General features: G+C 34.2%; 2 long non-coding RNA genes across 6 annotated transcripts in view; one reads left to right on the top strand and one right to left on the bottom strand.

Moving 5' to 3' along the window:
- Window positions 1–4,397, top strand: part of LOC148132541 (uncharacterized) — a 105,948-nt gene extending 101,551 nt beyond the window's left edge. The window contains exon 4 of the long non-coding RNA XR_015748152.1: window positions 3,446–4,397. This is a non-coding gene — a long non-coding RNA (uncharacterized LOC148132541). The remainder of the gene's footprint in view (window positions 1–3,445) is intronic.
- Window positions 1–18,019, bottom strand: part of LOC148132540 (uncharacterized) — a 129,961-nt gene that overhangs the window by 67,365 nt on the left and 44,577 nt on the right. The window lies entirely within an intron of this gene.

The raw sequence follows: 18,019 nt of genomic DNA, 5'->3' as shown, positions 1-18,019 counted from the left end.
TATTAAAATATTTTATTAAGGTATTCAACGCTTTGGAAAGCAAGCCTTTGCCTGATGCCAGCTACCAACTGAAGTTGTCTGGGGGAAATATTCCATAAGCTACAAATTTTTAGATCTCAGTCCACTTGCATTATTGTAGATCAAATTGCACCCTGAATTAACTATGAAAATAAATTAAAAGCCAATGAAAACCATTACAAATGCATTAGTATAAGTTTCAATATTTAAACCAAATTATAGCTACAATTCTATATCAGTTGAATTTTCCAGACCATTCAAAAGCAGCTCTATGGATAATAAGCGGGTACCACAAAAGTCAGATTATTGTGACCTAATAATTAGAAATGACCTTCCTGTGACCAAGATCCTTCAATCATGATAAATGTAAGTGAGATTCATTCAGCAAAGTCACTGATAACTTCAGATGAGACCATGTTACTATTGTATTGCTTTATGTAATTCATAAAGTGAACAAGAAATGCAATTCCAGAAAAGAGATCTACTGTTGAAGCAGTCAGAAACAGAATCTGTCATCATCAATATCTAAATGGGATACAATAGTTCACAGAATGTTTTCCTGAGCCATTGTGATAGAGAAGAGCATGGAAGAATATGGAAGACCTTGTATCTAAAATATCAGAGATTGTGACTAAGAACCTGAACGAATTTATAAATAAATGACTGTCAGAAAAGCATTTACATATATTATACTGGAAATCACTCAGTAATATTCTAAATGATTTTGTTCTGCTACTGATAAATACTGTGCCCTTGATGGCTTTATTTTGTTTTATATAGTTGGTCCAAGAAGAATTGCATGGATTTGCTTGTGAAAATACTGACATTATTTTACATTACAAGTTATTTTAGTACCTTTATTATTATTTCTTTGGAGTAAAAAAAAAAACCTGATAGCAGGATTGAGATGTTAGATTGGAAAGAACCAAGGTCACAAAAATGCTCTACTTCAGCTTAGGATCATGAAGTAAACTAGCATTTATTCTAACATGCAGGTAGACACTTTCAATATGGTTGTAAAAAAATAATCCAGTAGGAATTAAATTCTTGGGAATTGATTAAAGAATTCAGTAACAAGGGACACTTCCGGTTTGTCGGCGGCGAGCGGCAGGGATTGCGAGCTGCGCGATCCTGCCGCGCTAGCCGTTTTGGGGCTCCGACCCAGCCGGTACAGAGCTAGGCTGCCCTGCAGGGGCAGCTGAAGGTAGGGGATCCGGAGAAGGGTTTGGGGTGCTGCAGACTCCCTCCTGGCCGGCAGAACTCCCTTTTCCCAGGACGGTGCAGCGGCGGTCTGTAATGGCCGCCACAAAGAAGCTGGCAGCCGGGTAAGAATGCGCAGGAGGAAGTGGAGAAAGTGATTGAGAGGAGAAAGTTTTTCTTGGCTCCTAGGACTCTAAGACATATCTAATAAAATTCCTGAAAAGTATGACTTTCTGAATAATACCTGCCAGAAGAGGAAAAAAGCGGCTGTGAAGGTGCTGAAAGGATAGCTTTCCCTCTTTTCCTACGGAATAAATAACTGGATATTAAGAAACCTATTTCTTTTAGGTGAAAATTGGTTTTAAGCGATGAGTGGGAAGAGAGAGGATTAAAAGAAAACATTTGTATGCTAAGATTTGTTGGAGCAGATGCCTTAAGGATTTGAAGACTAGAATATATTGCAATAAGATTTTAAACAGATTTGGACTTTCTTTCTCTTGGATTGATATTGCCCCAGAAGGAGAAAGTGAGAATTCTGCCTTGGTTTGGACTGACTGATAACTTTGGGACTGTTTTTTTTTATTTTATTTTCTTTTGAATATTCTGGTTGTTGTAAGAAGAAAGAAGGGGAAAAGAAAAGAAAAGATTTATAATGGCTCTTTCTGTTGAGGAACTAAGAAAAGAATATGAACAAGCAAAAAAAAATGGTAAAGATGGTGTGGAAGAAGCTTTCCTTTTCTTAGAAATGGCGCTTATTAATTATCAACAAACTTTACAACAGATGAAGACAGCAGAGGAACAAGAAAGAAAGAAAGGAGCCATCTTTAATGAATCTCAGAACTTGATCCAGAAAGAAGGAAGAGAGAAAGAAAAGAAAAGAAGAGAAAAGAAGAAAATTAAAGGACTTAAGGACTTAAGATCTAAAAAACATTTAAGAAAGGGAAAAATAAGGTGCAAAACCAATATGATGATAGTAAACAAAAGGGAAAAGGAATACGACAGAGAAGGGAAGCTGGCAAGGCAGAGGCTAGAAGAAGGGGGTAGAAAGGTTTGTTGGGAGAAGAAAGAAAGGGAAAAGGTGGAGAAAAGCTACAATGTCTTGAAATTAAATGAAAAAAAGAAACTTTTTTTGGATAATGGATAAAGTATAATTTAAAAAAAAAAAAAGATTTTGCAAGGTACATAAGATGAGATGGTAGTATTGTAATGATTTAAGAGTTGATAAGAGATTAAAATGTTAAAATGTTTAAAAATGATTGGCTTTAAAACTTAATAATAGGGAGGTTTAGAATATTGTTTTAATTAAAGAGTTTAATAAGACTATGGTATTGATGTTATTATAAAATTTTTATTATAGTATCTTTTTTTTAATATTTGGATTTATTGTCTAATTATGTACTTAATTATGTTGGATGTATTAGTTAGATAGAATGTACCAAGCAAAATCGGATTGGGTATTAGATATTATTTTAAAGATTAATTTGATTAACTTAGGGGAGATAGAAAGGCATCATACTCTGATTAATGATTTCAGGAGAAACTTATTTTCTTTTTTTTTTTTTATAAGGAATGAGACAAAGGGATGATAAAAAATGGACAAAAGATATAAATATAATGATTCAAATTAAGATGATTAATTAAGATAGAAGTAAGAAGTGAAACATGTGGGGAAGTTAATATAGAAGGCTTAGAATGGTAAATAAAATAAGTAATGATATGTAAGATGAGCATGAATATAATTGAAGTCCATGAAGAGAGAGAGACACCTGGGTCCAAGTTACTTTCCAAAAGATTTTTTTATGTTTTGTGTGTTGTGTGTATATGTCTTTTTGGGGAGAATTAGTTAAAAATTGTAGAAATATAGATTGAGAATAATGGTAACTAAGTCAGAAAGAAATAGATGAAATAATAATAATGATATTGAATAAGAGTAAAGAGAAGTAAAGAGAAATTGAATAAGAGGTTTTGGTATGTTGTATGGAAATGGTTTAAAACAGAATTATAATTTATCTGACTTGTTAAATTGACAATGAAAAAAGGTTTAAACATGTAATGAATAATGACAATTTGTGTGTTTTAAAAATTAATAAAACTTGTTTAAAAAAAAAAAAAAAAAAAAAGAATTCAGTAACAAAAAGCATTGTGGATTATATGAAGGGAAAAAAATTAAGAAAAATAAATTACATTTTAATTTCTCTTGTATTTGTTATGCTTTCCTTTGTTTCAGTTAGAAAGCATCTGCACAGTGCTTTTGGATTATACAGGAGATGAAGAACAGTGCCACCATCTTGTGCAAAACTGAAACTTAGAAAAAACCTTGAAGGTAATTCCTTTACTGACTACATTTAATAAAATGTGTTTTTTTTCCTTATTCATTTATACAGAATTGGGCTATTGTTGGCATCTGGTAGTGTGATGCTTCCAAGGATAGCACCTTAAAACTGAATTAATTAGAGTCATAAATTGTAACATGATGGCATTCTCATAAATCTCCTGGAGATTTTAATGTATTTCTCGAGATGATCCAAATCACTTTGTAGGTGGTTGGATGCAAATCTAAATTATTTTTGCTTGCTTTGAGCATCAAACCAAAAGTTCCATTTAAGAATTGGATGAAAAAGTACAACATTCTTCTAGAGATATTTTTTTCTTATTAATTTATACAGGATTGGGCTATTGTTGGCATCTAATAATGTAATGCTTTTAAAGCATTATTTCCAAAACATCCTTCATTGCTTTAGGATGAAGATGCCTTTGATCAAAGTGTACTGTGGATACATACTTCCAATTATGTATTCATTTTTATATGAATTAAATATAATGTGTATATAGGTGTCACTTCACTTGATAAGTCTTGTGAAACAATGAATTAGAACTAACACTTTGAGGTTGTGGTATATTATTCTGGGATTTCAACTAAACATGTATTTTCAAGATAGCTACATCCTGCAAATGTTTCTTGCCTATTTAAGGATGTTCACAGGAAGTATAATTTTAAATTGTTCCAACATAGTTATACTACTTATAAGTTCTGGGAATAATAATCCTAACACATTTGAAGAACATTAGGTTGGGGAAGGTGAGATGAAAACTTGACAATTGTATTTATTTATTAAAGGATCAGAGTACAGTGAAAACAATTTCTGGTTCATCATATGCTCTTCTCAGTGGCAGGATTCAAAGTTCTGTGGATGTGGCTTGGTGGGCATGGCAGGGGAAGGATACTGTAAAATTTCCAGTCAGAGGTGGTATTTGCTGGTTCTCTGAACTACTCAAAATTTCCGCTACCAGTTCTCCAGAACTGGTCAGAACCTGCTGAATACCACCTCTGGCTCTTCTTATCTATAAAAGGAGAAAGAAGATTGATCCTGGCAGTGCTCCCATGATTCTTCTCCTTCAAAGAAGAAAAGGGAGAATAAAATGAGTCAAATGTAATGATTTGATCCTAAAATTTAGGAGTGTGTCATTTCTATTTTCTCAAAGTCATTATGATCTTTACATGATACACTAAGGATCTCATTCCAAGTGTTGAAGCAACAAGAAGCCCAAGTACTCCAAAAAGATGACATTGTTTCTTAAGCCTCTATAAACTTTAGAACATCAATTTTTCCTTCTTACACATTATTCCAAAAATACTTGACCATAACCACTCTGAAGATAACAGCTTCTTGTCCCGCCCTCAGATGTTTTGGAGAATAGCTTGACTCCCTTTTCTTTGTGGCAGCCCCTGAGATACTGCTGTCATGTCACCCCTAGTCCTTCTTTTCATTAGACGAGACATACCCAGTTCCTGCAACCGTTCTTCACATGTTTTGTCCTTGAGTCCCCTAATCATCTTTGTTGCTCTTCTCTGCACTCTTTCTAGTGTCTCAACATCTTTTTTACATCGTGGCAACCAAAACTGAATGCCGTATTCCAAGTATGGCCTTACCGAGGCATTATAAAGTGGTATTAACACTTCACGTGATCTTGATTCTATCCCTCTGTTTATGCAGCCTAGAACTGTGTTGGCTTTTTTGGCAGCTGCTGCACCCTGCTGGCTCATATTTAAATGGTTATCCATTAGGACTCTGAGATCCCTCTCACAGTTACTTCCTATTGAGCAAGGTACCACATAAACTGTATCTGTGCATTTGATTTTTCTTGCCTAATTGCAGAATCTTACTTTTTTCACCAAGATCCTTCTGTATCTTAAGCCTATCTTCTGGAGTGTTCGTGATTCCTGCCAGCTTAGTGTGGTTTGCAAATAAACCAGTGGGCATTGATAAGTTTGCCTGAAGATCTGGATGGGACTGATGTAAGACTGTGAAAAACAGACTTGTGTTACAAGGATGAGAAATGGTTTTGTTTAGTTTACTTTACTTTACTTTAGTTTACTTTAGTTTATTGTCATTATACGATGAAATTAAATACCATCTTCAGTATACATTTTGCCTATGAAAATAAACACAAACACACATCCTTCACATTCTATACATTGAACTGAAAACCCTTGAAATTGCATTAATATTCCACTATGCAGTAGAATTCAATTGTATTGTGATCTGATGAAGGGAGGGAGGGATGAATTTCCTAAAGAATACAAGCTCATCTTGCTTTCTAAGATCTCCTTTATAGCCCACTGATTTATGCAAATATAATCAGGTGTTCTCCTTTAAAAGCAGAATTCTCTGTTTGAGTGCTGCATTTTCTTCAAAGCATTGAATCGGAGGAAATTTATTTAAGGAACCATTATGAATTACTAGCTGATTTCTTTCTTCTGATAGCCATGCAAAAATGTGAGTACACAATTTTACAGAAAGCAACTATATTGTTTATTTTTCCAACATATGCAAATTCTATTTTTTATTTCTCTTTCTTCTCTAGGGTCCTTTACTGTGGTTCAACCTGTATCATCAGGGCCTGGAACTGTAAGATCAGGACAAAATCTCAATTTGGTCTGTAAAGATGGTCTGTAAAGATGTTCTGAAGTTGCACATTCTTCACCCTTGACTTAGACTATATGAATTGGAATACCTCCCAGCTTAATGAAAGATACAAACTTCCAATTCCTTTTTCAGTGATAGAATTATTAGTTATTTAGAAATAGCATAATTGGCAATCATTTGAGCAGACTATTATCTGGAAAAAAGGATATAGATAGATGGTAGATGAGAGAGAGAGAGAGGGAGAGAGAGGGAGAGAGAGTGAGAGAGAGAGCGCCATGATAAATTATAGAGATAATAGAATAGAATTAGAGAGAGAGAGAGAGAGGGAGAGAGAGGGAGAGAGATATGGATGGTCTCACTTTATTGTATGATATGGTAAGATTTACAAAAATTGATATTATGCATGAATTAAGAACCTTTAGTTTTATGTAGAATTATTTGAGTCCATCAAGATTTAATAATTTCTAAATTTGCAATAGTTAGCAATAACTCTTGGAACCCTGGCTGAGAATTCTGAGTTGCTGAAAATATTCACTGAGTACATAAAACCAACTTTTAAACAAAAGCTGAAGTTAAATAATCATTATTACATCATTAATATTCCCATTTTCTCATTTTTTCTGCCAATGCTTTTATTTCATTTTCTGATGGAAATGCAGACACAGCAAAATATATAGACATACATATGCAGAAATGAAATTGTTTCTGTCCTTTCAATCCTGAAGTTGTATATTTGCCCCATAACACAGAAAGGAAGACTATCCACAAAATTATATCAAGATCTATAATATATTATTTTTCTAGAAACTTTATTTTTACTTTTTGGTAAGTCATCTAATCACTATTTCGTCTTTATCACTATCAAATGTTTGTTTCTCTTTATTAAAAAGGTCAAAAATACACATCATAAAAAATTTCTGCTTTCTTCTGCCATGAATCTTAAGCAAATATCAAATATTTTATTTTGCAACACTAATAACATTAACAAGCATTAATTCTCTTTTACTTCTTCATCCTATTGTCACTAAACTGATTTTAAAAAAATACTCAAAGGGGAAAATAATTTATTAGGTAATAATTAACATATTTCAGGGATTCAGCTGCTATATAAAGTGGAAATAGTATACATAACTTATCTAACCCCAAGGAAGCAGACTAAACAGAGCTTGATAAACCTCAGACCTCACTGCATTTTCTGCTGCTATGTGGTTAAGTTGTTGTTGTTTTTTTAAATGTTTTAAAGAAAATTTTAACATCCATGGAAAGGAATTTCACCTCACAAAAACAGTCTCAAGAGGCCAAATTCTACCACTGTATTACACAAATACAGATATTTCTGCTGTAATTGATATGCCATCCCATGTTTGGTAATGTACTGGTCAGATTCAATTTTTGTCTATAACAACGAAGGAAGATGCTTAGCTCTGTCCTTGGGATTTTATTCACTTGGTTCTTGTGATATAAAAATATTTTTAGTTGAAAGGGGCTTCCCCCCTCCAGATTTAAAATAAAATCCAAAAATGTATTATATTTCCTGTTTTTCTTCTGTTTCCTAACCAAATGTATCTACATAGTTGAATAGGGCTAATTGTATGCTATGGTTCCAAATAAACTTTTCATTGAGCATTGAGATATGAAGAAGATAGATAGATCAACAACATCTAGCTCTCTGGCTCTGAATCTGTGAAAAAGAAGTTATTGAGCCTTCTTAAGATGGAATATGTAGGTTCCTGTTTTTTGGCTTCAGGCAGATGGACTTTTGCTAGGCCTGCCACTGTCAACACACAACCAGCTGGACATACATCACTTTGGATTTCTTGCCTTTCAGCAGAATTACCTTAGATTGGTAAAGAAGGCCTCATTCTGGGTTTCTTCTAAGAATCATTCCAAACAGCCATCTCAGTCATTCCCTCTCACAAAATAGCATGTTGGTCATCTTTTGCTTTGCAATACTAAAATTCTTTTTTAAGAATGCCTTTTTAATGTTTTTTTCATTAATTAAGAATAAAAATAAAGGAACCCTCCTCATCACTCTTGCTATCTGCTGGGGCGAGGAGGTGAAGAGGGGGAATGACATAGAATAGTTGCTTTGTATTTTGTGTGTGAATATGAAATTACATATATATTCTTTATCCCATACTTATGGCTACCCAATAGGACTTTTTCCCAAGTAAGTGAAAACTTCATTGCATCCTGATTCTAAAAATATTCTTCAGGAGTATTTTGCCTCCTATTCCCTGGGTCAATTTCTAGATGAATATATGAAGAAATCCATTATTTAACTAATTATATTGTTCAGCCATTTCTAAGAATGTGCGCATATATTTCCTTGACAATATTTATTTGATCAAATGTTTTATTGCCACCTTTCCATTTTAAAACACAGCTGCAATGAAATTGTCATGTAACAACCAAACTGTTTTCTGCCAGGGCCAACTGTATTAAGGATTGGCTCTGTTCACATGTTACAATGCACTGTATGACATATCCCTATAACTACTGGTATAACCACTGTGTAAGTTATGATCAGATTATTAAAGCCTGGGATTTTTAGAGCCAGTATACATCAATTTGCATTTAGATACCTTGAACATCTTCTGCCATTTTAAGGCTCTCGCTTCTCATCTGAAAGAATCCTTTTGGAGCTCTGCAAAATCCCTTTTTGATTTTATCATATTGGAAATCTTCATAAGACTGTTACTGAATGTTTGAAGCTGATGTATGCGTCCACACAGGTTTGTTGTGAAGATGAAGCAAACTGGACTTTCTGTCACAAGGTCGAACCTCTTCTACCTTTTATATTTTAAAAGAAACAATAGTATAGCATGTCTTCTAAAAGGGGGCAAATAAAACAACCTATGAAGACGGATGCCATACAAGTTTAATAAAACTGATAGTGACTGTTTCAATAAAGTGAACTTGCTATAAGAAAGGCAAATTCCACATACATACATATTGTACACACACACACACACACACACACATTCCACAGCTCCAAATAGACAGACAACCTACAAAGATACCATACAAAACAAGGCAAACTAAATAATTAATTTGATAAAAGACTTTAATGATAATAGGGTTTTTTTAAGCTGAAAACAATGCAGCTAAATTAAGATATAGAAAATTATGCTCAGAACTAAAAATGTGATTCAAAAGGAACTTTTTTCTTTCACATTAGAATTTTGTGACTTTAGGGATTATACTTTGAAATTGAATATGAGAACATTCAGTACCAATAAAGCAAAATACTTTTTTACGCTGTATATTATAAATTGTGGACTTTGCTGCTATCAGATGTAGTTATGGCACTAATTTAAATTTTAAATTGAATATATTAGACTATCAGAGGCTACTACACTTGAAAACTAAATTCTATTCCTAAAACCATACAAATCACTATAAAACTGCACCTGAATATAAATATTTTACACACATCTCAATATTATGAACATCTATAATAGGAAGAAATATTCAAAGTTCAGCACAAAGACTGTTTATGTGAACATAAGGTCAAAATAAAGAAAATGGTATCAGGAAGCTATGCAAGTGTGCTAATTAATATGTATCATAATACATAGACTATATCAACGATCCAAATATTTAATATAACTTCATGCATCTACCATAATGTAGTAAGTTGCTGTAATAGATATTAAAATCAACAAAGAACACAAATCAATTTCCTCAATAGGAATTTTATAGCTAAATTGAAACTATTTTGTGTTGTTCAATCATTATACTAGTACTTAGATTCATAATATAAATAATAACTTTTTAAAGAGATGTAACATTAAAATACAATGTAGTTTTTTTATGGCAATGATCAATTTGTTTTTTGTTTTTATTCAAGTATCTCAACAGTCAAGATAATGCCCAAGTACAAAGGTTCTCGGTCACAACAATACAACTGATAATGTAGATAACCCACTTGCAAGAACAATGGATAGTGGCTGCAATTCATCTCCAGGAAATTATTTTCTCTTTGAATTTCATAGTTTATGAAATATTGCCCTTAGATAACTCTGAGATGTTTACCCAATCACTTATCTCAAAATAGCAGCTTCTTGTCTCACTGCAGTATCATATTTGTTTATGTGGTCAATGGTTTTGAGATTAAGAACAATGAAAGGGGAACCTTGAAAGCAAAGGCTGTTCCTTGGCTCTGTTTTCATTTTGAGGTAGCTTTCTATGTAAACAATGTTTCTTATTTGGCACTGTGCTGATAGCTAGATTGTAAAACAAAAAAAGTGCTTGGGAATTAAAATAGTATTTCTTTATATAGTTTACATACATAGTTGATACAATAAACAACTTCCTGAAATGTTAAGCACCCTTCCCTATAGGATGCCTCCCTAAAGCATCAGAACTGCAACTCCCAGAATTCCAACAGCTTTTGGCCATGCGAGAGGGAATTCTGGGATGTGACGTCTCTATATATGTGGGATTTGTGAGCAAATATAGCCGCACAAATATATAACACACAGCTGGTGTAGGGAAGGAGCGAGAGGAAAATTAAAAATGATGACAAAAACAATGAGACACAGAATTACTACAGACAATAATCAAAAATAAGAGAGAGACAGCAATTATGACACAGTCATGATTGAATGAATTTGATACATATAGTATGAGAAGACACCTCTTTATTTAAACCAAGAGAAGTATTGTTAAATTTCCTAATGATTTCTAGTGTATCTGGTTTTTTTATGAAATCATTCTTGAAAGTTTGTTTCTCAAAGATAGCAATATCTTTATTTATAAAGAAAAAAAAATCTGAGGAGATGATTAATGCTTGTACAGATTTAATATTCTGGACAGTTTCTTTGCTATGAAACAAGGACATGTAGCATTACTCTGCCTAACAATCTAACTGATCGTTATTGACACAAAATGCTTATAGCAGTGGTGGGATTCAATTTTTTTACTACTGGTTCTGTAGGCGTGGCTTGGTGGGCATGGCTTGTTGGCCGTGGCAGGAAGGTTAATGCAAAATCCCATACCCTCCCCAATCTACTAACCTGCTTTCCAGGTCTGTTCTCATGTGCAGGGCAACAAAAGAAGACCCACTGATCAGCTGGGACTCAGGAGGCAGAGAAAAGATAGGGGTGGGGCCAGTCAGAGGTGGTATTTGCCGGTTCTCTGAACTACTCAAAATTTCCACTACTGGTTCTCCAGAACAGAGTACATATGTTATAAAAGGAATGGTTTGCTGAACCAATGTCTAATTGTTCAAATATATATGAATGGACAGTAATTGATAATTAGATGTCCCGATCCTATTTCAGTTAAGAGGCATTTAAATTTATATCTTGAAATAAATGTTTAAAAAACATTTCTGCAGAAATACACTTCCTATATCTCATCACAATTAGTTATATTTTAACCCAAATGAAATTTCATAAGCTTAAAAGGAACACAATAATATCATAATTGGATAGTACTAAGATATGAATGTCCGACTAATTCCTGGGTACTAGAATATTGGTTAACAAACATATGCCCCCTTTAGACAGTTTCATTCCAGTGCTGAAGTCAGATTTTTTTATGAAAAAACTTAAAACTTAAAAAATAAAGTTTTTTTTTCTACAAAGGCATTATAGTGTGATCATTAGGAGTTGCAGATGGTCAGAAGAAACAGCAGTTTTTCAAGTCAAGAGAAAGTTGTCTCAGCAGTGAATTCAGGAGAACACTGTCTGTCTCATATCTTTACCCTCATGTGAGAAAGACCCCTCCAGCATTTTAGCTCCTTTTAAATCTGTGTTTTCCCAACAGCAGCCTACAGCCTTCTGTGTACTCGTGCCTACTGCTGTTTTACCATGCGAGCAAAAACAATTACTAAAGTGGTTATTGAAAAGGAGATGGCACCATGCAAAGAATACAAAGCTCCTTTTGCAACATTTCCTTGATGTGGTCCCTGCTTTCTTACTGGTTTCTTTCCTTTTACAAATTGGAATGGAGTGTTGTTGTTGTTTTTTTCATTAGAGTTGAATTAGGTATTAGAATATGAAGCATTGAATTCAGTCCTCTTAGATTTTAAAACAGGTATTGTGCAGCTAATTAATCTGGAACAACGTATTTTTCAACAAGACATAAAATGGACTCAAATCCAGAACAAAGAGTTTCTGTGTAAGAAGCTGAAATAAACTGAAATCTCTTAGTCAGATTGCCAAGTATTTATGTATTGCATGCAGCATGACATAAGACATATAAATATTTTATTTATTGATGACATTGAAACGCAGACATTATTAATGCCCATTTATATGCATACAAACTACAGAAGCATCAAGATTTGTATAATCTAGAATATGATATACATGCTATAACATTCACATATGCCCTATATATGTGATATAAAGTATGATCACGGAAATTCACTTTCTCTGCAGATCTGAGATAGGCTTCTTTTGATATCCAAGAGTGGCATTGAACCATTTTGGTAGGATTGAGAGTCCAAACTGGGTAATCACCTGTTGGAGATTGGAGAGGTTCTTTGTTTATTAATTGTCATATGCCTGTCTGTTATTTAAATTTGACCCTAGAGTAAGCCATCTCAAAATGCCAGGAAATCAGGTTGTCATTTTTTTCAGCAATCATGGTCAAAGGACTCTCTGGTGGTACACAGGGGTGGGATGCTACCGGTTCTGCCCGGCTCTGTAGAACCGGTAGTCCTGAAGAGCAGCAGACACAGAACTGTGTCTGCTGCTGTTTGGCCCACCCTCCCACCCGGGCTCTTACCTGTCCTTTATTTCCTGCTTTTTCAACCTCAGCTGCTTTGCGCGGCACAACTGCAATTGAAAAAGCAGTAAAAAAGGCGTTTTTCAAATGCTGCACACTCATGCGCAGCGCTTATCAGCTGTCCGAGAGACAGCTTTTAGTGTATTACATGCGTGTGCAGCGTGTATGCACGCGCAAAACCTAAGTACTGAACTGGTAGTAACACCAGTTGAATCCCACCCCTGGTGGTACAGACAAGGATTTTGAAACTTCATGGGCCCTGGGAAGGCCGGTTGCTCACATCAATTATAGGATGAGTGAACTGAACTGTTGCACGTTGCTCACATTGGCTGTAGGACGAGTGAGCTGAATTGCTTCAGAATCTTGTGCATACAGGTAGTCCTTGACTTAGAATCACCATTGAGCCCCAAATTTCCATTGCTAAGTGAGACAGTTGTTAAGTGAGTTTTGCCCTGTCTTGACGCCAATCTTATGTGAATCCCTGCAGTTTTTAAGTCAGTAACACAGTTGTTAATGGAATCTGACTTCTCCATTGACTTTGCTTGTCAGAAGATCACAGAAAGTGATCATATGACCCTGGGATTACAACCATCATAAATATGAGTCAGTTGCAAAGTGTCTAAATTTTAATCACATGACCATGAGGATGCTGCAGGGGTCGTAAGTATAAAATATGGTCATAAGTCACTTTTTTATGCTGTTGTATCTTTGAACAAACAAACTGTTGTAAGTTGAGGACTACCTGTATTTTTAAAAATGACTTTTGCAACATGTGATTATTTAGAAGAGAGAGTGGAAGGGTCATGGTTTCTTTTTCCTACCCAATATTTATGGTATAAATTTATAATTATTAAATAGTGCTCACATATGTGCAGTTGCCTGGGTTGCCATATCACCGGAAGTCTCTCTTTTGTATACTTAAATCAAGATAATGCTGAACATTCCCATTTCACCTTCATCTGTTCAAAAACCTCTATAACAAAATCTCCTTGCATTCAATTACAACAAAATAAAAGTAAACACCAAACTGAAATATTAGTAAGTACATAGATATTTGTATAGAGAATCGCAAAGTTAATCCAGCTAACCTGCTTTTGATTATAACAAAACATTTGTTTATGTTTGTTTTAACACATTTTATACTAGTTACACAAAATCCAATTCTCTTCAATAATGTCTAACAGATATGGAAGAATCTCATAGCTGTTTTTTATTTTATTTTATTTGTCATTTTAACTCTGAATTCAATAACAGATGAACTGAGGTTATACTATTACATTTATAGCTTGGTCAACATGCTGCTCAAACCCAAACTTCACAGAAATTATTGACTTCACAGAAATTTTCTCATAGCAAAAATTACAGTGTTCTTTTATAGATAAAAAAGCAACAATCCTGAATCATGAAATTAGGATAGATAAAATATATTTATAGATAAATAAACCAAAGCCAAGAAAAAATATAAATTTCATTCAAGAGCATCAGTGGAGTCATCAAAACTCTAATTAAGATGAGTTTGACAGAAGAAAACCTATAAAAACACATCCCTCCTATTGTTCCCTTCAACCTTTCTCAACTATCCTGTTCCCAGGGTAATGCAAATTCTTGTATCCAAAAGAGAAACAAAAACAGCATCTGATATTACGTAGTTAATATATTCCATAATATTGTACAGAGCATTCAGGAGGGAATGCTGCAAAACAGATTTGTACAAGCAAAACATTAAGGCATTAAAGCAGCCGCATCCCTGGAATGCACAATGAATTACTGCTTCAGAGGCTTTTCCCAGTAGCCCACAGGTGTGTGCACCATAATAGAACTTTACTCGTATTTTCATAAAATTGTTGTTGGTGCATGCATAGGTGACAAGCGAAAGCCTTGAAAGAATCACCTCAAGCCTTTTGGAGGAAGTGGTTGCTTTAATTGTGTGTGGAGATTCTCAGTCATCCAGGTCATAGTTGTCTCAAAGGTGGTTTTTTTCCTTGAGGAAGAAGAAGAAATTTCGCTTCTCATCCAAAAAGCTCCATCAGTTCTGGATGAGAAGTTAAACGTCTTCTTCTTCTTCTTCCCCAAGGAAAAAACAGTCCAGTTGCCTTTTGAAAAAGACACCTTTGAGGCTGCTTTAATTGTTCAAGAAGCATCTGAATGCTTTGTACAGTCTGTTACCCAACAGCTCCCACAACTGAGTTATAAAATAAGTCATATAGCATACACTATTTTCCATTTTAATAAAGATGGTATATTTTTCTTAGATCCAGGAAAGCAGAAGCCTGGCTCCGTGAACACTACGATTGAAGACAAATAAACGGAAACTTAATCCAGATAAAATGGAAGTACCGTAATATTTAGAAGAAGCTTATTTAAGTAATGACATTCAACAATTTCTTCATACTCCCAAAAGAACAATGTTTTAAGTTTATGCATGTTTTATTACTGAGGTCACAGATGTTCTCTCTGGTACCTATTGACAAGTCAGTATGCCAGCTACACTGTTCTTGTATACTGTCCAGAGGTGGTATTCAGCAGGTTCTGACCAGTTCTGGAGAACCGGTAGTGAAAATTTTGAGTGGTTCGGAAAACTGGCAAATACCACCTCTGACTGACCCCACTCCCATCTATTCTCTGCCTCCCAAGTCCCAGCTGATTGGCTGGGTGTTTTTTTGTTGCTCTGTACAGGAGAACGGAGATGGAAAGGAGGTTAGTGAGGTGGGGAGGTTATGGGATTTTGCAGTAACCTTCCTCCAGGAGTGGGGAGGGAATGGGGATTTTACAGTATCCCTCCCCTGCCACACCTACCAAACCACGCCCACCAAGCCATGCCAAACCCACCAAGCCAGGCCCACAAAACTGGTAGTAAAAAAAATTTGAATTCCACCACTGATACTGAACTTCAGTGATCAGGCTCTGATAATATCTACTGTCTTTAGTTGAAAGTGTTGAGCATGGAACAGGCTTTACAATCTGAAAAAAATGGCAACAAAAGTATGGGCTGATTCTTGGTTAATTTCTAAGTTCAGTGAACTTTATTATCATAATCACATACCATGTGTATGTGTGTGTGTGTGTGTTTACTGAATGCAACACCCACCCACACATGTAGAGTATGTGATTATGATCACATTGCATATTTTGTACAATGTAATATATGAAAAGATAATTATGAATGGAAAAAATGGAATAACTATTAATTGAAGAGTAAATTTAAAATGTAGTTCTCAATCTTATGTTGGGCTAGTTAAAGGAAATTTTAACATGCGAGCTACATTGATTTTCCATATCTCATTTTGAAAGAGAAAGTGAGTTGTTTGTCAGAAAAAAGAATGATATTTTGAGAAAATGAACAAAGCATTAAATAATATTTTATTTATTTATATCATGCCTTTATTATTTTCATAAATAACTTATACCTATTTTTCCTTCTCCTCCTATTTCCCTGCAACAAAAACCCTGTGAGTTGGGTTGAGAGAGAGTGACTGGCCCAAAGCCACCCAGCCGGCTTTCATGCCTAAAGCAGGATTAGAACTCACAGTCTTCTGGTTTCTAGGTCAGCATCTTATCCACAAGATCAAATTGGTTCTTATCCAATGAATATCCAAATCTCAATATCCAAAGAAGAGGAAGGGAAAGTATGAGAATCTTAAGGATAATATAATACTTTATATTAAATAAATCAGATGTAGAAATTGAACTATATTTTTCTGTTTTCTATCCTTTGCATATATTTTACAGTAATCTTTCCCCTTCCTCTATTTTTTACAAGTATTTTGACTTTTCTGTTTGTATTTTTCAAACAATTTAAAATCTGGGCATTGTTCTTTTTGCTTAACTATAACAACAGTGTCACTAAACAGCAGTTTTTTTAAAATTTTGCAACATGTAAGTCTCAATTTTTATGGAACTGGAAGGGTTCACAATATTTTTGATCTAGCTGTACATATTTCTGGTCTAGGATAAGGAATACATCTTCTTGCTGCCAACAACAAACAGCTGAAGACTATTCAGTATCACCTGAAACATAACTGGGGAGGGGCTGCATTGAAATATTGTGTTAACAAGCAAGCAATTCATAATTAAGTGCATCTGTATGACACCCTTAGCTTAACTGGATCTCACTTCTTTAAATAAAAATAGGAGTAAAATATTACGGGTGTTGGTTTGCATTTATTAAGGTATAAGACTGCAGTAAAAGACATAGGCAACCTCTGAATAACTATACTTTAAAATCCCCACTTTGCTGAATATGTATGCAGATATCAAAGTGATATTTGAGATGATTTATAATATTCAGGGTTGTAAATTTGGATCACCTTTTACTGCTTCTTTGATCGTTAAGAATTTATAAAATGTAGTATAATACTGGTTTTGTGATTCTTGTCACAATTGAAAAAGGCTTTAAATAATGCATTGAACATATGCGGGTTTTTTGCCCTGCTTATAGATAGTATGGTTTCACTATCATAGATTTATGTCAACCTATGTTTGTTATTTTTATTAAAATAATCTGGAGTAGGAAGTTCCTGAGCTTGACAGTAGATGGATTGTGAATCCAGGTCTGGGTACAAAGAAAAAAAAGGGATATCAAATATAAGATGGAAATCAACATTAATTCCCCCAACTATTATTCAATAACATAAATTGACTGGCTTTCAAACACAAGAACTATTTTTTAAGAAAGTATGGGAAGATTTTATTTGGAAACCACTTCTGCACTGTGTGTGTGAGAGGAAAAGAAATGACACATTGACTTTGAATTTTGACAATTACGCAGGTTATTGTTATAGAAATGTTTATTGGTTAATAACTAAACAATTGATATTATTTATGTATCTTACTGCACTGGAAAAAAATCAGAAATTGCTTTTCTTTCTTTCTTTCTTTCTTTCTTTCTTTCTTTCTTTCTTTCTTTCTTTCTTTCTTTCTTTCTTTCTTTCTTTCTTTTCTTTCTCTCTTTCTTTCTTTCCTTTCTTTCTTTCTTTTTCTCCCTTCCCTTACTTCATCACCTCTATTCCCTTTCCTTTCCCAGTTTTCCATTGTTTTTATTTCTGATTGTATGTTATGTTAAGGAAAAAACCAATTTTTATACATATATATATATATATACACATATACACATATACACATATACACATATA

Source organism: Notechis scutatus, chromosome 2 (genome assembly GCF_049901735.1).
Source record: "Notechis scutatus isolate UNSWTSFEM ecotype Mainland chromosome 2, rNotScu1.2, whole genome shotgun sequence".
In the NCBI taxonomy this organism is placed as follows: domain Eukaryota; kingdom Metazoa; phylum Chordata; class Lepidosauria; order Squamata; family Elapidae; genus Notechis; species Notechis scutatus.
Note: the sequence above shows the minus strand (reverse complement) of the source record. Positions and strands in the feature narration are given on the sequence as shown.